Here is a 20,730-nt window from a genome sequence, read left to right on the forward strand (position 1 = left end):
AACAGATTCTAAACAAGAGATTGTTAGAGATTAGAGTATAGAGAATAATACTGAAAAATAAAATAGAATTTAGAGAATAAGTAAGAGTATAAATAGAGAACAGAGAATCAGTAACCAAGAGTATAGAAAGTGAGAGTATAAGGGAGAGTATTGGCGGTAGTATAAGATGAATGGAGAGTAGAATAGAGAATCTGCTCAAGAGTTCTTATGGACAGAGTTTCACTCTGTTTTCTTGAGTTGAACGAAGCTTTGACAGCCAAGAACATCCAAGAAGACAATCTCTTTTGGTGCTTTAATGGCTGAAACACAATGGACCTTATGGAAAATTAGTTTCTCCAAAGGTTTAACAACAAAACTCCTTGTAGAATCACTTAAACAAGTGTTCTTCAAGAGATTAAGGCTTTAGATCCACGAAGATAACATATAGAAGATGTTTTTCGTGGTCCCAAGCAAAGAAGAAACAACAAAAGCCTTTGGAACAGCCTATTGTCCAACGGTTAAAAGAATGCATCTTTGAACAGCTTTAGTCTAGTTGACCAAGCGGACATGAGATGCGAAAATTAAGATCTCTCTCTTCTTCAAGCTTGAATCTGGACACACCATAGGGCCAGAAACAAAGCTTTCTCAACATTGAGAAGAAGAAGTAGCGATTTAGTAATTAAGCCTTTAAAGGAAATTTAACAAAAGCAAAATCAAACCTTTAGAGGAAAATTAACTAAATCCTAAGAGAGCTAAATCCTAAGAATTTCGTGGCTCATACAAGCACACAAGAACCGTGAATCCTCACCATGAACAACACAATTTGCTCAATGGTTCATCACTTCCCACACATCCCAAAATAAACAAAGCTATTACCAAATCGGTAAAGCTTAAGGATGGGGCTTGTAAAATCGATTTCTTTCCACACACTTGGTCTACAAATTCTAACAAGACAAGAGACCAAGCTTACTCAACAATGAGCTGCTAGAGAATCGATTTAATCAACAAAAGCAAAATTAAAGCTTTAAAGAAACTAAGCTAAGCGATTTAACACCTAAGCAAAGTCTAAAACTTTAACTAAGCTAACTCCTAAGAAAACGACTTTGAGAATGAGTTTAAATCACCAAGAACAGAACCTGCTCTGATACCATGTTGGGATTTATGAGACAAAGCTCACAAGAGAGGGTAGACAAACACTTGGTGAATGAATCCCCCTTTACCCACAACAAACTAACTCATTCTCAAGGGGGAGGAGAGAACATCAACTTGTGATGAACTCCCCATAAACAAGCTAGATAGAACCCAAATACTAGAGAGTAAGCGGATCCTAACTAGGAGAAGCACTAGTTTGAGACTTATCCTCTTCTAGTATCACAACACTTAGAGTTTGTGTACTTAGGAGAAGGAGGATTAAGAATCAGTAATCTAGGCTAAGTAAAGCAGTAAATAAGAAGAGTTTAGGTGGATTTGAGAAGAGAATAGGCTGCCTTAAGGGCAGCCTCTAACCGCTAATCTCCTAAACACTCTACATTGTTGATATGAACAAGAACACAAGTAGAGAGGGAAAACGGTTTCTCTTCTATTAGATAATATTGTGATGTGTTACATATGAGAGAATTACAGCTTAATATAGAGAAAACAAAGGCATAGAGCCGTTAGGCACACAAGGGATTCAAAGGAGAGATGAAAGGGACAGCTCCTTGTCTTTGGTTGACTCGCTATGCTTCCCAACCAAAGCCACACGTGATTTCCTTCCCTTCCATGCCTTGTGACCGTTAGATCTCCTTCCCTTATGGCCATTGGATCCTTCTTCCCTTCCTTGTGAGATATTTCCTTCTTCTTGGGCTTCTTCTTCTTATAAGGCCTTTGTTCTTCTTATATTGCACTTATGGCCTTGCTGACCACTCTCCTTGCTCTCACGGCCCACATGGCCTTATTGGCCACTCTTATTGTGCTCACGGCCTTACTGGCCGCTCCCACACCACTCATGGCCTTACCGGCCACACTTCTTGTACTAGCAGCCTTACCGGCCACTCTCTTCTTCCTTGTGCAGCTCGGCCTCACCGGCCTCACTCTCTCTTCTCCTTCATATATACTAATAGTACGGACGGGCCTGTACGGACGGGCCTGTACGGACGGGCCTGTACGGACGGGCCTGTACGGACGGGCCTGCTCTTCAATGTGTTCACGGCCTAACTGGCCGCTCTCCGGACATGGGTCCGTTCACGGACACGGTACATGGTACCGGACACGGTACATGGTCGCTCACGGACACGGACATGGCCTTACCGGCCTTTACATGGCCTTTCCGGCCTTTCTTCTCTTCTTCCAAGGTTCGGCCTTACCGGCCTCTCCTCTCTCCTCCTTGGTACATTCTAATATTTACTGCTTCGAGTAAATGTTTTCTCTTGGTTTTAGCCTGTTTTCTCTGTTTTACCTGTTTCGGGACAAAATGGGTAAAAGTGGTGTCTAAACACTCCAAATTCAACCCGAACTCTTATAATTAGTCAAATGCATTGGATTATTGCATATTTTTACCCTAGAAAGAGTAACATAGCTATTTACTGCTTTGAATCAATGTTTTCTCTTGGTTTTAGCCTCTTTTCTCTATTTAAGCCTGTTTTGGGATAAACGGGTTTAAGTGTTGTCTAAACACTCCAAATTCATCCCGAAGTCTTACAATTAGTCAAATGCATATGTATTCTCAAACATTCTGACCCTAGAAACAGTAATAAAGTTCTTTCTGCTTCGAATCAATGTTTCTCGAATCAATGGTAAAAGTGGTGTGTAAACACTTCAAATTCAACCCGAACTCTTATAATTAGTCAAATTCATTGGATTGTTACATATTTTGACCCTATAAAGAGTAATATAGCTGTTTACTGCTTCGAGTAAATGTTTTCTCTTGGTTTTAGCCTGTTTTCTCTGTTTTACCTGTTTCGGGACAAAATGGGTAAAAGTGGTGTCTAAACACTCCAAATTCAACCCGAACTCTTATAATTAGTCAAATGCATTGGATTATTGCATATTTTTACCCTAGAAAGAGTAACATAGCTATTTACTGCTTTGAATCAATGTTTTCTCTTGGTTTTAGCCTCTTTTCTCTATTTAAGCCTGTTTTGGGATAAACGGGTTTAAGTGTTGTCTAAACACTCCAAATTCATCCCGAAGTCTTACAATTAGTCAAATGCATTTGTATTCTCAAACAATCTGACCCTAGAAACAGTAATAAAGTTGTTTCTGCTTTGAATCAATGTTTCTCGGTTTTAGCCTGTTTCGAGACAAAATGGTAAAAGTGGTGTGTAAATACTTCAAATTCAACTCGAACTCCTATAATTAGTCAAATTCATTGGATTGCTACATATTTTGACCTTAGAAAGAGTAATATAGCTGTTTACTGCTTCGAGTAAATGGTTTCTCTCGGTTTTAGCCTGTTTTCTCTGTTTTAGCCTATTTTGGGACAAAATGGGTAAAAGTGGTGTCTAAACACTCCAAATTCAACCCGAACTCTTATAATTAGTCAAATGCATTGCATTATTGCATATTTTTACCCTAGAAAGAGTAACATAGCTATTTACTGCTTTGAATCAATGTTTTCTCTTGGTTTTAGCCTCTTTTCTCTATTTAAGCCTGTTTTGGGATAAACGGGTTTAAGTGTTGTCTAAACACTCCAAATTCATCCCGAAGTCTTACAATTAGTCAAATGCATTTGTATTCTCAAACATTCTGACCCTAGAAACAGTAATAAAGTTCTTTCTGCTTCGAATCAATGTTTCTTGGTTTTAGCCTGTTTCGAGACAAAATGGTAAAAGTGGTGTGTAAATACTTCAAATTCAACTCGAACTCCTATAATTAGTCAAATTCATTGGATTGTTACATATTTTGACCTTAGAAAGAGTAATATAACTGTTTACTGCTTCGAGTAAATGTTTTCTCTTGGTTTTAGCCTGTTTTCTCTGTTTTAGCCTATTTTGGGACAAAATGGGTATAAGTGGTGTCTAAACACTCCAGATTCTACCCGAACTCTTATAATTAGCCAAATGCATTGGATTGTTACATATTTTAATCCTATAAATAGTAACATAGCTGTTTAATCCTTTGAATCAATGTTTTCTCTCGGTTTTAGCCTGTTTTCTCTATTTAAGCCTGTTTTGGGATAAACGGGTTTAAGTGTTGTCTAAACACTCCAAATTCATCCCGAAGTCTTACAATTAGTCAAATGCATTTGTATTCTCAAACATTCTGACCCTAGAAACAGTAATAAAGTTCTTTCTGCTTCGAATTAATGTTTCTCGGTTTTAGCCTGTTTCAAGACAAAATGGTAAAAGTGGTGTGTAAATACTTCAAATTCAACTCGAACTCCTATAATTAGTCAAATTCATTGGATTGCTACATATTTTGACCTTAGAAAGAGTAATATAGCTGTTTACTGCTTCGAGTAAATGTTTTCGCTCGGTTTTAGCCTGTTTTCTCTGTTTTAGCCTATTTTGGGACAAAATGGGTAAAAGTGGTGTCTAAACACTCCAAATTCAACCCGAACTCTTATAATTAGTCAAATGCATTGCATTATTGCATATTTTTACCCTAGAAAGAGTAACATAGCTATTTACTGCTTTGAATCAATGTTTTCTCTTGGTTTTAGCCTCTTTTCTCTATTTAAGCCTGTTTTGGGATAAACGGGTTTAAGTGTTGTCTAAACACTCCAAATTCATCCCGAACTCTTACAATTAGTCAAATGCATTTGTATTCTCAAACATTCTGACCCTAGAAACAGTAATAAAGTTGTTTCTGCTTCGAATCAATGTTTCGCGGTTTTAGCCTGTTTCGAGACAAAATGGTAAAAGTGGTGTGTAAATACTTCAAATTCAACTCGAACTCCTATAATTAGTCAAATTCATTGGATTGTTACATATTTTGACCCTATAAAGAGTAATATAGCTGTTTACTGCTTCGAGTAAATGTTTTCTCTTGGTTTTAGCCTGTTTTCTCTGTTTTAGCCTATTTTGGGACAAAATGGGTATAAGTGGTGTCTAAACACTCCAAATTCTACCCGAACTCTTATAATTAGCCAAATGCATTGGATTGTTACATATTTTAATCCTATAAATAGTAACATAGCTGTTTAATCCTTTGAATCAATGTTTTCTCTCGGTTTTAGCCTGTTTTCTCTATTTAAGCCTGTTTTGGGATAAACGGGTTTAAGTGTTGTCTAAACACTCCAAATTCATCCCGAAGTCTTACAATTAGTCAAATGCATTTGTATTCTCAAACATTCTGACCCTAGAAACAGTAATAAAGTTCTTTCTGCTTCGAATCAATGTTTCTCGGTTTTAGCCTGTTTCAAGACAAAATGGTAAAAGTGGTGTGTAAATACTTCAAATTCAACTCGAACTCCTATAATTAGTCAAATTCATTGGATTGCTACATATTTTGACCTTAGAAAGAGTAATATAGCTGTTTACTGCTTCGAGTAAATGTTTTCGCTCGGTTTTAGCCTGTTTTCTCTGTTTTAGCCTATTTTGGGACAAAATGGGTAAAAGTGGTGTCTAAACACTCCAAATTCAACCCGAACTCTTATAATTAGTCAAATGCATTGCATTATTGCATATTTTTACCCTAGAAAGAGTAACATAGCTATTTACTGCTTTGAATCAATGTTTTCTCTTGGTTTTAGCCTCTTTTCTCTATTTAAGCCTGTTTTGGGATAAACGGGTTTAAGTGTTGTCTAAACACTCCAAATTCATCCCGAACTCTTACAATTAGTCAAATGCATTTGTATTCTCAAACATTCTGACCCTAGAAACAGTAATAAAGTTGTTTCTGCTTCGAATCAATGTTTCGCGGTTTTAGCCTGTTTCGAGACAAAATGGTAAAAGTGGTGTGTAAATACTTCAAATTCAACTCGAACTCCTATAATTAGTCAAATTCATTGGATTGTTACATATTTTGACCCTATAAAGAGTAATATAGCTGTTTACTGCTTCGAGTAAATGTTTTCTCTTGGTTTTAGCCTGTTTTCTCTGTTTTAGCCTATTTTGGGACAAAATGGGTATAAGTGGTGTCTAAACACTCCAAATTCTACCCGAACTCTTATAATTAGCCAAATGCATTGGATTGTTACATATTTTAATCCTATAAATAGTAACATAGCTGTTTAATCCTTTGAATCAATGTTTTCTCTCGGTTTTAGCCTGTTTTCTCTGTTTAAGCCTGTTTTGGGATAAAACGGGTTTAAGTGTTGTCTAAACACTCCAAATTCATCCCAAACTCTTACGGTTAGTCAAAGGCATTAGATTGTCACACATTATGACCCTATAAACAGTAACAAAGCTGTTTACTGCTTCTAATCAATGTTTTCTCTGTTTTAGCCTGTTTCGGGACAATGGGTAAAAGTGGTGTGTAAACACTTCAAATTCAACCCGAACTCTTATAATTAGTCAAATTCATTGGATTGTTACATATTTTGACCCTATAAAGAGTAATATAGCTGTTTACTGCTTCGAGTAAATGTTTTCTCTTGGTTTTAGCCTGTTTTCTCTGTTTTACCTGTTTCGGGACAAAATGGGTAAAAGTGGTGTCTAAACACTCCAAATTCAACCCGAACTCTTATAATTAGTCAAATGCATTGGATTATTGCATATTTTTACCCTAGAAAGAGTAACATAGCTATTTACTGCTTTGAATCAATGTTTTCTCTTGGTTTTAGCCTCTTTTCTCTATTTAAGCCTGTTTTGGGATAAACGGGTTTAAGTGTTGTCTAAACACTCCAAATTCATCCCGAAGTCTTACAATTAGTCAAATGCATTTGTATTCTCAAACAATCTGACCCTAGAAACAGTAATAAAGTTGTTTCTGCTTTGAATCAATGTTTCTCGGTTTTAGCCTGTTTCGAGACAAAATGGTAAAAGTGGTGTGTAAATACTTCAAATTCAACTCGAACTCCTATAATTAGTCAAATTCATTGGATTGCTACATATTTTGACCTTAGAAAGAGTAATATAGCTGTTTACTGCTTCGAGTAAATGTTTTCTCTCGGTTTTAGCCTGTTTTCTTTGTTTTAGCCTATTTTGGGACAAAATGGGTAAAAGTGGTGTCTAAACACTCCAAATTCAACCCGAACTCTTATAATTAGTCAAATGCATTGCATTATTGCATATTTTTACCCTAGAAAGAGTAACATAGCTATTTACTGCTTTGAATCAATGTTTTCTCTTGGTTTTAGCCTCTTTTCTCTATTTAAGCCTGTTTTGGGATAAACGGGTTTAAGTGTTGTCTAAACACTCCAAATTCATCCCGAAGTCTTACAATTAGTCAAATGCATTTGTATTCTCAAACATTCTGACCCTAGAAACAGTAATAAAGTTCTTTCTGCTTCGAATCAATGTTTCTCGGTTTTAGCCTGTTTCGAGACAAAATGGTAAAAGTGGTGTGTAAATACTTCAAATTCAACTCGAACTCCTATAATTAGTCAAATTCATTGGATTGTTACATATTTTGACCTTAGAAAGAGTAATATAACTGTTTACTGCTTCGAGTAAATGTTTTCTCTTGGTTTTAGCCTGTTTTCTCTGTTTTAGCCTATTTTGGGACAAAATGGGTATAAGTGGTGTCTAAACACTCCAAATTCTACCCGAACTCTTATAATTAGCCAAATGCATTGGATTGTTACATATTTTAATCCTATAAATAGTAACATAGCTGTTTAATCCTTTGAATCAATGTTTTCTCTCGGTTTTAGCCTGTTTTCTCTATTTAAGCCTGTTTTGGGATAAACGGGTTTAAGTGTTGTCTAAACACTCCAAATTCATCCCGAAGTCTTACAATTAGTCAAATGCATTTGTATTCTCAAACATTCTGACCCTAGAAACAGTAATAAAGTTCTTTCTGCTTCGAATCAATGTTTCTCGGTTTTAGCCTGTTTCAAGACAAAATGGTAAAAGTGGTGTGTAAATACTTCAAATTCAACTCGAACTCCTATAATTAGTCAAATTCATTGGATTGCTACATATTTTGACCTTAGAAAGAGTAATATAGCTGTTTACTGCTTCGAGTAAATGTTTTCGCTCGGTTTTAGCCTGTTTTCTCTGTTTTAGCCTATTTTGGGACAAAATGGGTAAAAGTGGTGTCTAAACACTCCAAATTCAACCCGAACTCTTATAATTAGTCAAATGCATTGCATTATTGCATATTTTTACCCTAGAAAGAGTAACATAGCTATTTACTGCTTTGAATCAATGTTTTCTCTTGGTTTTAGCCTCTTTTCTCTATTTAAGCCTGTTTTGGGATAAACGGGTTTAAGTGTTGTCTAAACACTCCAAATTCATCCCGAACTCTTACAATTAGTCAAATGCATTTGTATTCTCAAACATTCTGACCCTAGAAACAGTAATAAAGTTGTTTCTGCTTCGAATCAATGTTTCGCGGTTTTAGCCTGTTTCGAGACAAAATGGTAAAAGTGGTGTGTAAATACTTCAAATTCAACTCGAACTCCTATAATTAGTCAAATTCATTGGATTGTTACATATTTTGACCCTATAAAGAGTAATATAGCTGTTTACTGCTTCGAGTAAATGTTTTCTCTTGGTTTTAGCCTGTTTTCTCTGTTTTAGCCTATTTTGGGACAAAATGGGTATAAGTGGTGTCTAAACACTCCAAATTCTACCCGAACTCTTATAATTAGCCAAATGCATTGGATTGTTACATATTTTAATCCTATAAATAGTAACATAGCTGTTTAATCCTTTGAATCAATGTTTTCTCTCAGTTTTAGCCTGTTTTCTCTGTTTAAGCCTGTTTTGGGATAAAACGGGTTTAAGTGTTGTCTAAACACTCCAAATTCATCCCGAACTCTTACGGTTAGTCAAAGGCATTAGATTGTCACACATTATGACCCTATAAACAGTAACAAAGCTGTTTACTGCTTCTAATCAATGTTTTCTCTGTTTTAGCCTGTTTCGGGACAAAATGGGTAAAAGTGGTGTGTAAACACTTCAAATTCAACCCGAACTCTTATAATTAGTCAAATTCATTGGATTGTTACATATTTTGACCCTATAAAGAGTAATATAGCTGTTTACTGCTTCGAGTAAATGTTTTCTCTTGGTTTTAGCCTGTTTTCTCTGTTTTACCTGTTTCGGGACAAAATGGGTAAAAGTGGTGTCTAAACACTCCAAATTCAACCCGAACTCTTATAATTAGTCAAATGCATTGGATTATTGCATATTTTTACCCTAGAAAGAGTAACATAGCTATTTACTGCTTTGAATCAATGTTTTCTCTTGGTTTTAGCCTCTTTTCTCTATTTAAGCCTGTTTTGGGATAAACGGGTTTAAGTGTTGTCTAAACACTCCAAATTCATCCCGAAGTCTTACAATTAGTCAAATGCATTTGTATTCTCAAACAATCTGACCCTAGAAACAGTAATAAAGTTGTTTCTGCTTTGAATCAATGTTTCTCGGTTTTAGCCTGTTTCGAGACAAAATGGTAAAAGTGGTGTGTAAATACTTCAAATTCAACCCGAACTCTTATAATTAGTCAAATTCATTGGATTGCTACATATTTTGACCCTATAAAGAGTAATATAGCTGTTTACTGCTTCGAGTAAATGTTTTCGCTCGGTTTTAGCCTGTTTTCTCTGTTTTAGCCTATTTTGGGACAAAATGGGTAAAAGTGGTGTCTAAACACTCCAAATTCAACCCGAACTCTTATAATTAGTCAAATGCATTGCATTATTGCATATTTTTACCCTAGAAAGAGTAACATAGCTATTTACTGCTTTGAATCAATGTTTTCTCTTGGTTTTAGCCTCTTTTCTCTATTTAAGCCTGTTTTGGGATAAACGGGTTTAAGTGTTGTCTAAACACTCCAAATTCATCCCGAACTCTTACAATTAGTCAAATTCATTTGTATTCTCAAACATTCTGACCCTAGAAACAGTAATAAAGTTGTTTCTGCTTCGAATCAATGTTTCGCGGTTTTAGCCTGTTTCGAGACAAAATGGTAAAAGTGGTGTGTAAATACTTCAAATTCAACTCGAACTCCTATAATTAGTCAAATTCATTGGATTGTTACATATTTTGACCCTATAAAGAGTAATATAGCTGTTTACTGCTTCGAGTAAATGTTTTCTCTTGGTTTTAGCCTGTTTTCTCTGTTTTAGCCTATTTTGGGACAAAATGGGTATAAGTGGTGTCTAAACACTCAAATTCTACCCGAACTCTTATAATTAGCCAAATGCATTGGATTGTTACATATTTTAATCCTATAAATAGTAACATAGCTGTTTAATCCTTTGAATCAATGTTTTCTCTCGGTTTTAGCCTGTTTTCTCTGTTTAAGCCTGTTTTGGGATAAAACGGGTTTAAGTGTTGTCTAAACACTCCAAATTCATCCCGAACTCTTACGGTTAGTCAAAGGCATTAGATTGTCACACATTATGACCCTATAAACAGTAACAAAGCTGTTTACTGCTTCTAATCAATGTTTTCTCTGTTTTAGCCTGTTTCGGGACAAAATGGGTAAAAGTGGTGTGTAAACACTTCAAATTCAACCCGAACTCTTATAATTAGTCAAATTCATTGGATTGTTACATATTTTGACCCTATAAAGAGTAATATATAGCTGTTTACTGCTTCGAGTAAATGTTTTCTCTTGGTTTTAGCCTGTTTTCTCTGTTTTACCTGTTTCGGGACAAAATGGGTAAAAGTGGTGTCTAAACACTCCAAATTCAACCCGAACTCTTATAATTAGTCAAATGCATTGGATTATTGCATATTTTTACCCTAGAAAGAGTAACATAGCTATTTACTGCTTTGAATCAATGTTTTCTCTTGGTTTTAGCCTCTTTTCTCTATTTAAGCCTGTTTTGGGATAAACGGGTTTAAGTGTTGTCTAAACACTCCAAATTCATCCCGAAGTCTTACAATTAGTCAAATGCATTTGTATTCTCAAACAATCTGACCCTAGAAACAGTAATAAAGTTGTTTCTGCTTTGAATCAATGTTTCTCGGTTTTAGCCTGTTTCGAGACAAAATGGTAAAAGTGGTGTGTAAATACTTCAAATTCAACCCGAACTCTTACAATTAGTCAAATTCATTGGATTGCTACATATTTTGACCCTATAAAGAGTAATATAGCTGTTTACTGCTTCGAGTAAATGTTTTCGCTCGGTTTTAGCCTGTTTTCTCTGTTTTAGCCTATTTTGGGACAAAATGGGTAAAAGTGGTGTCTAAACACTCCAAATTCAACCCGAACTCTTATAGTTAGTCAAATGCATTGGATTATTGCATATTTTTACCCTAGAAAGAGTAACATAGCTATTTACTGCTTTGAATCAATGTTTTCTCTTGGATTTAGCCTCTTTTCTCTATTTAAGCCTGTTTTGGGATAAACGGGTTTAAGTGTTGTCTAAACACTCCAAATTCATCCCGAACTCTTACAATTAGTCAAATGCATTTGTATTCTCAAACATTCTGACCCTATAAACAGTAACAAAGCTGTTTACTGCTTCGAATCAATGTTTTCTCTGTTTTAGCCTGTTTCGGGACAAAATGGTAATAGTGGTGTGTAAATACTTCAAATTCAACTCGAACTCCTATAATTAGTAAAATTCATTGGATTGTTACATATTTTGACCTTAGAAAGAGTAATATAGCTGTTTACTGCTTCGAGTAAATGTTTTCTCTCGGTTTTAGCCTGTTTTCTCTGTTTTAGCCTATTTTGGGACAAAATGGGTAAAAGTGGTGTCTAAACACTCCAAATTCAACCCGAACTCTTATAATTAGCCAAATGCATTGGATTGTTACATATTTTAATCCTATAAATAGTAACATAGCTGTTTAATCCTTTGAATCAATGTTTTCTCTCGGTTTTAGCCTGTTTTCTCTGTTTAAGCCTGTTTTGGGATAAAACGGGTTTAAGTGTTGTCTAAACACTCCAAATTCATCCCGAACTCTTACGGTTAGTCAAAGGCATTACATTGTCACACATTATGACCCTCTAAACAGTAACAAAGCTGTTTACTGCTTCTAATCAATGTTTTCTCTGTTTTAGCCTGTTTCGGGACAAAATGTGTAAAAGTGGTGTGTAAACACTTCAAATTCAACCCGAACTCTTATAATTAGTCAAATTCATTGGATTGTTACATATTTTGACCCTATAAAGAGTAATATAGCTGTTTATTGCTTCGAGTAAATGTTTTCTCTTGGTTTTAGCCTGTTTTCTCTGTTTTACCTGTTTCGGGACAAAATGGGTAAAAGTGGTGTCTAAACACTCCAAATTCAACCCGAACTCTTATAATTAGTCAAATGCATTGGATTATTGCATATTTTTACCCTAGAAAGAGTAACATAGCTATTTACTGCTTTGAATCAATGTTTTCTCTTGGTTTTAGCCTCTTTTCTCTATTTAAGCCTGTTTTGGGATAAACGGGTTTAAGTGTTGTCTAAACACTCCAAATTGATCCCGAAGTCTTACAATTAGTCAAATGCATTTGTATTCTCAAACAATCTTACCCTAGAAACAGTAATAAAGTTGTTTCTGCTTTGAATCAATGTTTCTCGATTTTAGCCTGTTTCGAGACAAAATGGTAAAAGTGGTGTGTAAGTACTTCAAATTCAACTCGAACTCCTATAATTAGTCAAATTCATTGGATTGCTACATATTTTGACCTTAGAAAGAGTAATATAGCTGTTTACTGCTTCGAGTAAATGTTTTCTCTCGGTTTTAGCCTGTTTTCTCTGTTTTAGCCTATTTTGGGACAAAATGGGTAAAAGTGGTGTCTAAACACTCCAAATTCAACCCGAACTCTTATAATTAGTCAAATGCATTGGATTATTGCATATTTTTACCCTAGAAAGAGTAACATAGCTATTTACTGCTTTGAATCAATGTTTTCTCTTGGTTTTAGCCTCTTTTCTCTATTTAAGCTTGTTTTGGGATAAACGGGTTTAAGTGTTGTCTAAACACTCCAAATTCATCCCGAAGTCTTACAATTAGTCAAATGCATTTGTATTCTCAAACAATCTGACCCTAGAAACAGTAATAAAGTTCTTTCTGCTTTTAATCAATGTTTCTCGGTTTTAGCCTGTTTCGAGACAAAATGGTAAAAGTGGTGTGTAAATACTTCAAATTCAACTCTAACTCCTATAATTAGTCAAATTCATTGGATTGCTACATATTTTGACCTTAGAAAGAGTAATATAACTGTTTACTGCTTCGAGTAAATGTTTTCTCTCGGTTTTAGCCTGTTTTCTCTGTTTTAGCCTATTTTGGGACAAAATGGGTATAAGTGGTGTCTAAACACTCCAAATTCAACCCGAACTCTTATAATTAGTCAAATGCATTGCATTATTGCATATTTTTACCCTAGAAAGAGTAACATAGCTATTTACTGCTTTGAATCAATGTTTTCTCTTGGTTTTAGCCTCTTTTCTCTATTTAAGCCTGTTTTGGGATAAACGGATTTAAGTGTTGTCTAAACACTCCAAATTCATCCCGAAGTCTTACAATTAGTCAAATGCATTTGTATTCTCAAACATTCTGACCCTAGAAACAGTAATAAAGTTCCTTCTGCTTCGAATCAATGTTTCTCGGTTTTAGCCTGTTTCGAGACAAAATGGTAAAAGTGGTGTGTAAATACTTCAAATTCAACTCGAACTCCTATAATTAGTCAAATTCATTGGATTGTTACATATTTTGACCCTATAAAGAGTAATATAGCTGTTTACTGCTTCGAGTAAATGTTTTCTCTTGGTTTTAGCCTGTTTTCTCTGTTTTAGCCTATTTTGGGACAAAATGGGTATAAGTGGTGTCTAAACACTCCAAATTCTACCCGAACTCTTATAATTAGCCAAATGCATTGGATTGTTACATATTTTAATCCTATAAATAGTAACATAGCTGTTTAATCCTTTGAATCAATGTTTTCTCTCGGTTTTAGCCTGTTTTCTCTGTTTAAGCCTGTTTTGGGATAAAACGGGTTTAAGTGTTGTCTATATTAGAATGTACCAAGGAGGAGAGAGGAGAGGCCGGTAAGGCCGAGCCTTGGAAGAAGAGAAGAAAGGCCGGAAAGGCCATGTAAAGGCCGGTAAGGCCATGTCCGTGTCCGTGAGCGACCATGTACCGTGTCCGGTACCATGTACCGTGTCCGTGAACGGACCCATGTCCGGTGAGCGGCCAGTTAGGCCGTGAACACAATAAGAGAAGCCATGTGGGCTGTGTGAGCAAGGAAAGAGGTTAATAAGGCCATAAGTGCAATGAGAAGAGCAAAGGCCTTATAAGAAGAAGAAGCCCAAGAGAAAGTCTCACAAAGGAAAGAAGGAAGGAATAAGGCCGAGTATGAGTGATGAGAAGAAGGAAGACTCGGCCCACCATGTGATCAAGAAGCTGCCAAAGGGAAGAAGATGCCAAAGGAAGAAGGAAGGAAGTCGCTTTCAAGGAAGAAGGCTCCAACGGTCAAAAGGAAGGGAAGAAGAGAAGAATCACGTGTGCAAAGAAGGGAAGGATGTCACTATCACCTTCACCTCCCTCTCTCTAACGGTCATAAGCATTGTATTCCCTATATTAAGTTGTAATTCACTTCAATGTAAGATATCACATTCTATTCAATAACAAAGAGAAACCGTTTCCCATCTTCTCCTCTCTACACAAGTGTTTATGTTCTTATTTGCAATGTAGAGAGCTTAGGGATTTCGGTTAGAGGCTGCCCTTAAGGCAGCCTATTCTCTTTCTAAATCCACCTAAACTCTTCTTTATTTACTCTCTTTACTAAGCCTAGATTACTGATTCTAATCCTCCTTCTCCTAAGTACACAAACTATAAGTGTTGTGATACTAGAAGGGGATAGTCTCAAACTAGTGCTTCTCCTTGATAGGATCCGCTTACTCACTAGTATTTGGGTTCTATCTAGCTGTTCTATGGGGAGTTCATCACAAGTTGATGTTCTCTCCTCCCCCTTGAGAATGAGTTAGTTTGTTGTGGGTAAAGGGGGATTCATTCACCAAGTGTTTGTCTACCCTCTCTTGTGAGCTTTGTCTCATAAATCCCAATATGGTATCAGAGCCAGGTTCTGTTCTTGGTGATTCAAACTCGTTCTCAAGTTAAATCTCTTAGGAGATAGCTTAGTTAAAGTTTTAAACTTAGCTTAGGTGTTAATTCGCTTAGCTTAGTTCTTTAAAGCTTTAACTTTGCTTTTGTTGTTAAAAACGATTCTCTTACAGCTCAATGTTGAGTAAGCTTGGTCTCTTATCTTGTTAGAATTTGTAGACCAAGTGAGTGAAGAGAAATCGAGTTTAAAAGCCTCATCCTTATGCTTTACCGATTTGGTAATAGTTTTGTCTAAATGGGGAAGTGATGAACCGATGAACAAATTATGTTGTTCAGGGTGAGGATTCACGGTTCTTGTGTGCTTATATGTGCCACAGGATCCTCTTTGGATTTGGCTTTAGATGCTAAAGCTTAGTTCCTTGTAAAGGTTTAATTTTGCTTTAGATGCTAAATCGCTTCTTCTTCATCTCAAGGTTGAGAAAGCTTTGTTTCTGGTCATATGGTGTGTCCAGATTCACGCTTGAGGAAGAGAGAGATCTTGTTTTTCGCATATATGGTATGCTTGGTCAAATAGATTAAAGCTGGTCCAAGGATGCATTCTTTTAACCGATGGACAATAGGGTGTTCCAAAGGCCTTTTGTTTCTTCTTTGCTTGGGACCACGAAAAACATCTCCTATATGTTATTTTCGTGGATCTAAAGCCTTAAGATCTTGGAGAACACTTTGTTTAAGTGATTCTACCATGAAATTTGTCTAAACCGTTGGAGAAATTAATTTTCCAAACGATCCATGTGTTTCAGCCATTAAAACACCAAAAGAGATTGTCTTGTTGGTTGTTCTTGGCTGTCAAAGATGTCTCAAACTCAAGAAAACAGAGTATAACTCTGTCCATTGGAACTCTTGAGCCCAATTCTACTCTACACTCATCTTATACTACCCCCCCATACTCTCTTATACTCTTGGTTACTTATTCTCTATTCTCCATTTACACTCTACACTCTACACTCTATACTCTAATCTCTAACAATCTCTTGTTTAGAATCTGTTCCATTGAATTTGGTTTCAGTTTCAACCTTGAAGATTGTGTGGAGCTCACTTGCTATCTCAAGAAGAAATGGCGAGGTTGAAGGCTACAAAGAAGCCATGAGAAGGCGCAGCACAATGCCTGGAGTTAGAACCAAGGGCCACCAAGTCTTTGTTAAGCTGGTGGAAGGTGATGAATCAGCCCAAGAGCATGTGTGTTAGCGCCAAGTAGTTGATCGGATGTGCACCAGACTTTGAGGAAGGTCAAGCACAAGGTTTCAAGGAAAATGATGAGATGTCAGCTCATCATCAAGTCAAGGGTACGGGGGAGATAGACATTATACTCACCGCCCCTCACATTCTCTGTTCTCGGCAACAAGCAAATCTCTGCCGAGACGTCTCAAAGATCGACTCGGACGAAACCCTTCCACTGCGATTCAGCTTCCGCGTTCTTCACCAAAGTTCTAGACCACAGAATTATCTTGCCAGTGGAAGTGAAATCATACCATTCCGAGTAGCCGATCAAAAGTTATGCCCGATTCAGTGGGCATATATCAGTCAGTAGCGGTCTCAAGAAGAGAGGTCAAAACCGCAACAATGATCAACACTCTCTCCCTCCTATTCATAGCATACACTTACACTTTTCTTCTTTATCACTTGTTTAAAGGGTAAAGGAGACTATGAGAGCCTCAAAGAAATTCTAAAGGTGCAAGGATGGAGATCATAAGGAAGGTGCCAAAGGCAAGGTGGGCTAAGGAGAAGTAGCGGTTCAAATAATGAAGAGAAGAGAGCTGGTTCTTTTTAAACCAAGGTCAAGGGACATCATGGATAGTGGAGGCTATACTCTTTTTCCCTTTAACAAAGTTTTATCCCAAGAGGTTTTCTTTGTTGAGGTTTTTAATGAGGTAGACTACACTACTCCACCCTTGATCTTTGGTCCCCATGGTGTCCCACCGATCAAGCGTGCGGGGGAGTATTAGAATGTACCAAGGAGGAGAGAGGAGAGGCCGGTAAGGCCGAGCCTTGGAAGAAGAGAAGAAAGGCCGGAAAGGCCATGTAAAGGCCGGTAAGGCCATGTCCGTGTCCGTGAGCGACCATGTACCGTGTCCGGTACCATGTACCGTGTCCGTGAACGGACCCATGTCCGGTGAGCGGCCAGTTAGGCCGTGAACACAATAAGAGAAGCCATGTGGGCTGTGTGAGCAAGGAAAGAGGTTAATAAGGCCATAAGTGCAATGAGAAGAGCAAAGGCCTTATAAGAAGAAGAAGCCCAAGAGAAAGTCTCACAAAGGAAAGAAGGAAGGAATAAGGCCGAGTATGAGTGATGAGAAGAAGGAAGACTCGGCCCACCATGTGATCAAGAAGCTGCCAAAGGGAAGAAGATGCCAAAGGAAGAAGGAAGGAAGTCGCTTTCAAGGAAGAAGGCTCCAACGGTCAAAAGGAAGGGAAGAAGAGAAGAATCACGTGTGCAAAGAAGGGAAGGATGTCACTATCACCTTCACCTCCCTCTCTCTAACGGTCATAAGCATTGTATTCCCTATATTAAGTTGTAATTCACTTCAATGTAAGATATCACATTCTATTCAATAACAAAGAGAAACCGTTTCCCATCTTCTCCTCTCTACACAAGTGTTTATGTTCTTATTTGCAATGTAGAGAGCTTAGGGATTTCGGTTAGAGGCTGCCCTTAAGGCAGCCTATTCTCTTTCTAAATCCACCTAAACTCTTCTTTATTTACTCTCTTTACTAAGCCTAGATTACTGATTCTAATCCTCCTTCTCCTAAGTACACAAACTATAAGTGTTGTGATACTAGAAGGGGATAGTCTCAAACTAGTGCTTCTCCTTGATAGGATCCGCTTACTCACTAGTATTTGGGTTCTATCTAGCTGTTCTATGGGGAGTTCATCACAAGTTGATGTTCTCTCCTCCCCCTTGAGAATGAGTTAGTTTGTTGTGGGTAAAGGGGGATTCATTCACCAAGTGTTTGTCTACCCTCTCTTGTGAGCTTTGTCTCATAAATCCCAATAGTCTAAACACTCCAAATTCATCCCGAACTCTTACGGTTAGTCAAAGGCATTAGATTGTCACACATTATGACCCTATAAACAGTAACAAAGCTGTTTACTGCTTCTAATCAATGTTTTCTCTGTTTTAGCCTGTTTCGGGACCAAATGGGTAAAAGTGGTGTGTAAACACTTCAAATTCAACCCGAACTCTTATAATTAGTCAAATTCATTGGATTGTTACATATTTTGACCCTATAAAGAGTAATATAGCTGTTTACTGCTTCGAGTAAATGTTTTCTCTTGGTTTTAGCCTGTTTTCTCTGTTTTACCTGTTTCGGGACAAAATGGGTAAAAGTGGTGTCTAAACACTCCAAATTCAACCCGAACTCTTATAATTAGTCAAATGCATTGGATTATTGCATATTTTTACCCTAGAAAGAGTAACATAGCTATTTACTGCTTTGAATCAATGTTTTCTCTTGGTTTTAGCCTCTTTTCTCTATTTAAGCCTGTTTTGGGATAAACGGGTTTAAGTGTTGTCTAAACACTCCAAATTCATCCCGAAGTCTTACAATTAGTCAAATGCATTTGTATTCTCAAACAATCTGACCCTAGAAACAGTAATAAAGTTGTTTCTGCTTTGAATCAATGTTTCTCGGTTTTAGCCTGTTTCGAGACAAAATGGTAAAAGTGGTGTGTAAATACTTCAAATTCAACCCGAACTCTTACAATTAGTCAAATTCATTGGATTGCTACATATTTTGACCCTATAAAGAGTAATATAGCTGTTTACTGCTTCGAGTAAATGTTTTCGCTCGGTTTTAGCCTGTTTTCTCTGTTTTAGCCTATTTTGGGACAAAATGGGTAAAAGTGGTGTCTAAACACTCCAAATTCAACCCGAACTCTTATAGTTAGTCAAATGCATTGGATTATTGCATATTTTTACCCTAGAAAGAGTAACATAGCTATTTACTGCTTTGAATCAATGTTTTCTCTTGGTTTTAGCCTCTTTTCTCTATTTAAGCCTGTTTTGGGATAAACGGGTTTAAGTGTTGTCTAAACACTCCAAATTCATCCCGAAGTCTTACAATTAGTCAAATGCATTTGTATTCTCAAACATTCTGACCCTAGAAACAGTAATAAAGTTCTTTCTGCTTCGAATCAATGTTTCTCGGTTTTAGCCTGTTTCGAGACAAAATGGTAAAAGTGGTGTGTAAATACTTCAAATTCAACTCGAACTCCTATAATTAGTCAAATTCATTGGATTGTTACATATTTTGACCTTAGAAAGAGTAATATAACTGTTTACTGCTTCGAGTAAATGTTTTCTCTTGGTTTTAGCCAGTTTTCTCTGTTTTAGCCTATTTTGGGACAAAATGGGTATAAGTGGTGTCTAAACACTCCAAATTCTACCCGAACTCTTATAATTAGCCAAATGCATTGGATTGTTACATATTTTAATCCTATAAATAGTAACATAGCTGTTTAATCCTTTGAATCAATGTTTTCTCTCGGTTTTAGCCTGTTTTCTCTATTTAAGCCTGTTTTGGGATAAACGGGTTTAAGTGTTGTCTAAACACTCCAAATTCATCCCGAAGTCTTACAATTAGTCAAATGCATTTGTATTCTCAAACATTCTGACCCTAGAAACAGTAATAAAGTTCTTTCTGCTTCGAATCAATGTTTCTCGGTTTTAGCCTGTTTCGAGACAAAATGGTAAAAGTGGTGTGTAAATACTTCAAATTCAACTCGAACTCCTACAATTAGTCAAATTCATTGGATTGTTACATATTTTGACCTTAGAAAGAGTAATATAACTGTTTACTGCTTCGAGTAAATGTTTTCTCTTGGTTTTAGCCTGTTTTCTCTGTTTTAGCCTATTTTGGGACAAAATGGGTATAAGTGGTGTCTAAACACTCCAAATTCTACCCGAACTCTTATAATTAGCCAAATGCATTGGATTGTTACATATTTTAATCCTATAAATAGTAACATAGCTGTTTAATCCTTTGAATCAATGTTTTCTCTCGGTTTTAGCCTGTTTTCTCTATTTAAGCCTGTTTTGGGATAAACGGGTTTAAGTGTTGTCTAAACACTCCAAATTCATCCCGAAGTCTTACAATTAGTCAAATGCATTTGTATTCTCAAACATTCTGACCCTAGAAACAGTAATAAAGTTCTTTCTGCTTCGAATCAATGTTTCTCGGTTTTAGCCTGTTTCGAGACAAAATGGTAAAAGTGGTGTGTAAATACTTCAAATTCAACTCGAACTCCTATAATTAGTCAAATTCATTGGATTGCTACATATTTTGACCTTAGAAAGAGTAATATAGCTGTTTACTGCTTCGAGTAAATGTTTTCTCTCGGTTTTAGCCTGTTTTCTCTGTTTTAGCCTATTTTGGGACAAAATGGGTAAAAGTGGTGTCTAAACACTCCAAATTCAACCCGAACTCTTATAATTAGTCAAATGCATTGCATTATTGCATATTTTTACCCTAGAAAGAGTAACATAGCTATTTACTGCTTTGAATCAATGTTTTCTCTTGGTTTTAGCCTCTTTTCTCTATTTAAGCCTATTTTGGGATAAACGGGTTTAAGTGTTGTCTAAACACTCCAAATTCATCCCGAAGTCTTACAATTAGTCAAATGCATTTGTATTCTCAAACATTCTGACC

The sequence above is a fragment of the Camelina sativa genome, chromosome 18 (genome assembly GCF_030686135.1).
Source record: "Camelina sativa cultivar CO46 ecotype springtype chromosome 18, ASM3068613v1".
Classification (NCBI taxonomy): domain Eukaryota; kingdom Viridiplantae; phylum Streptophyta; class Magnoliopsida; order Brassicales; family Brassicaceae; genus Camelina; species Camelina sativa.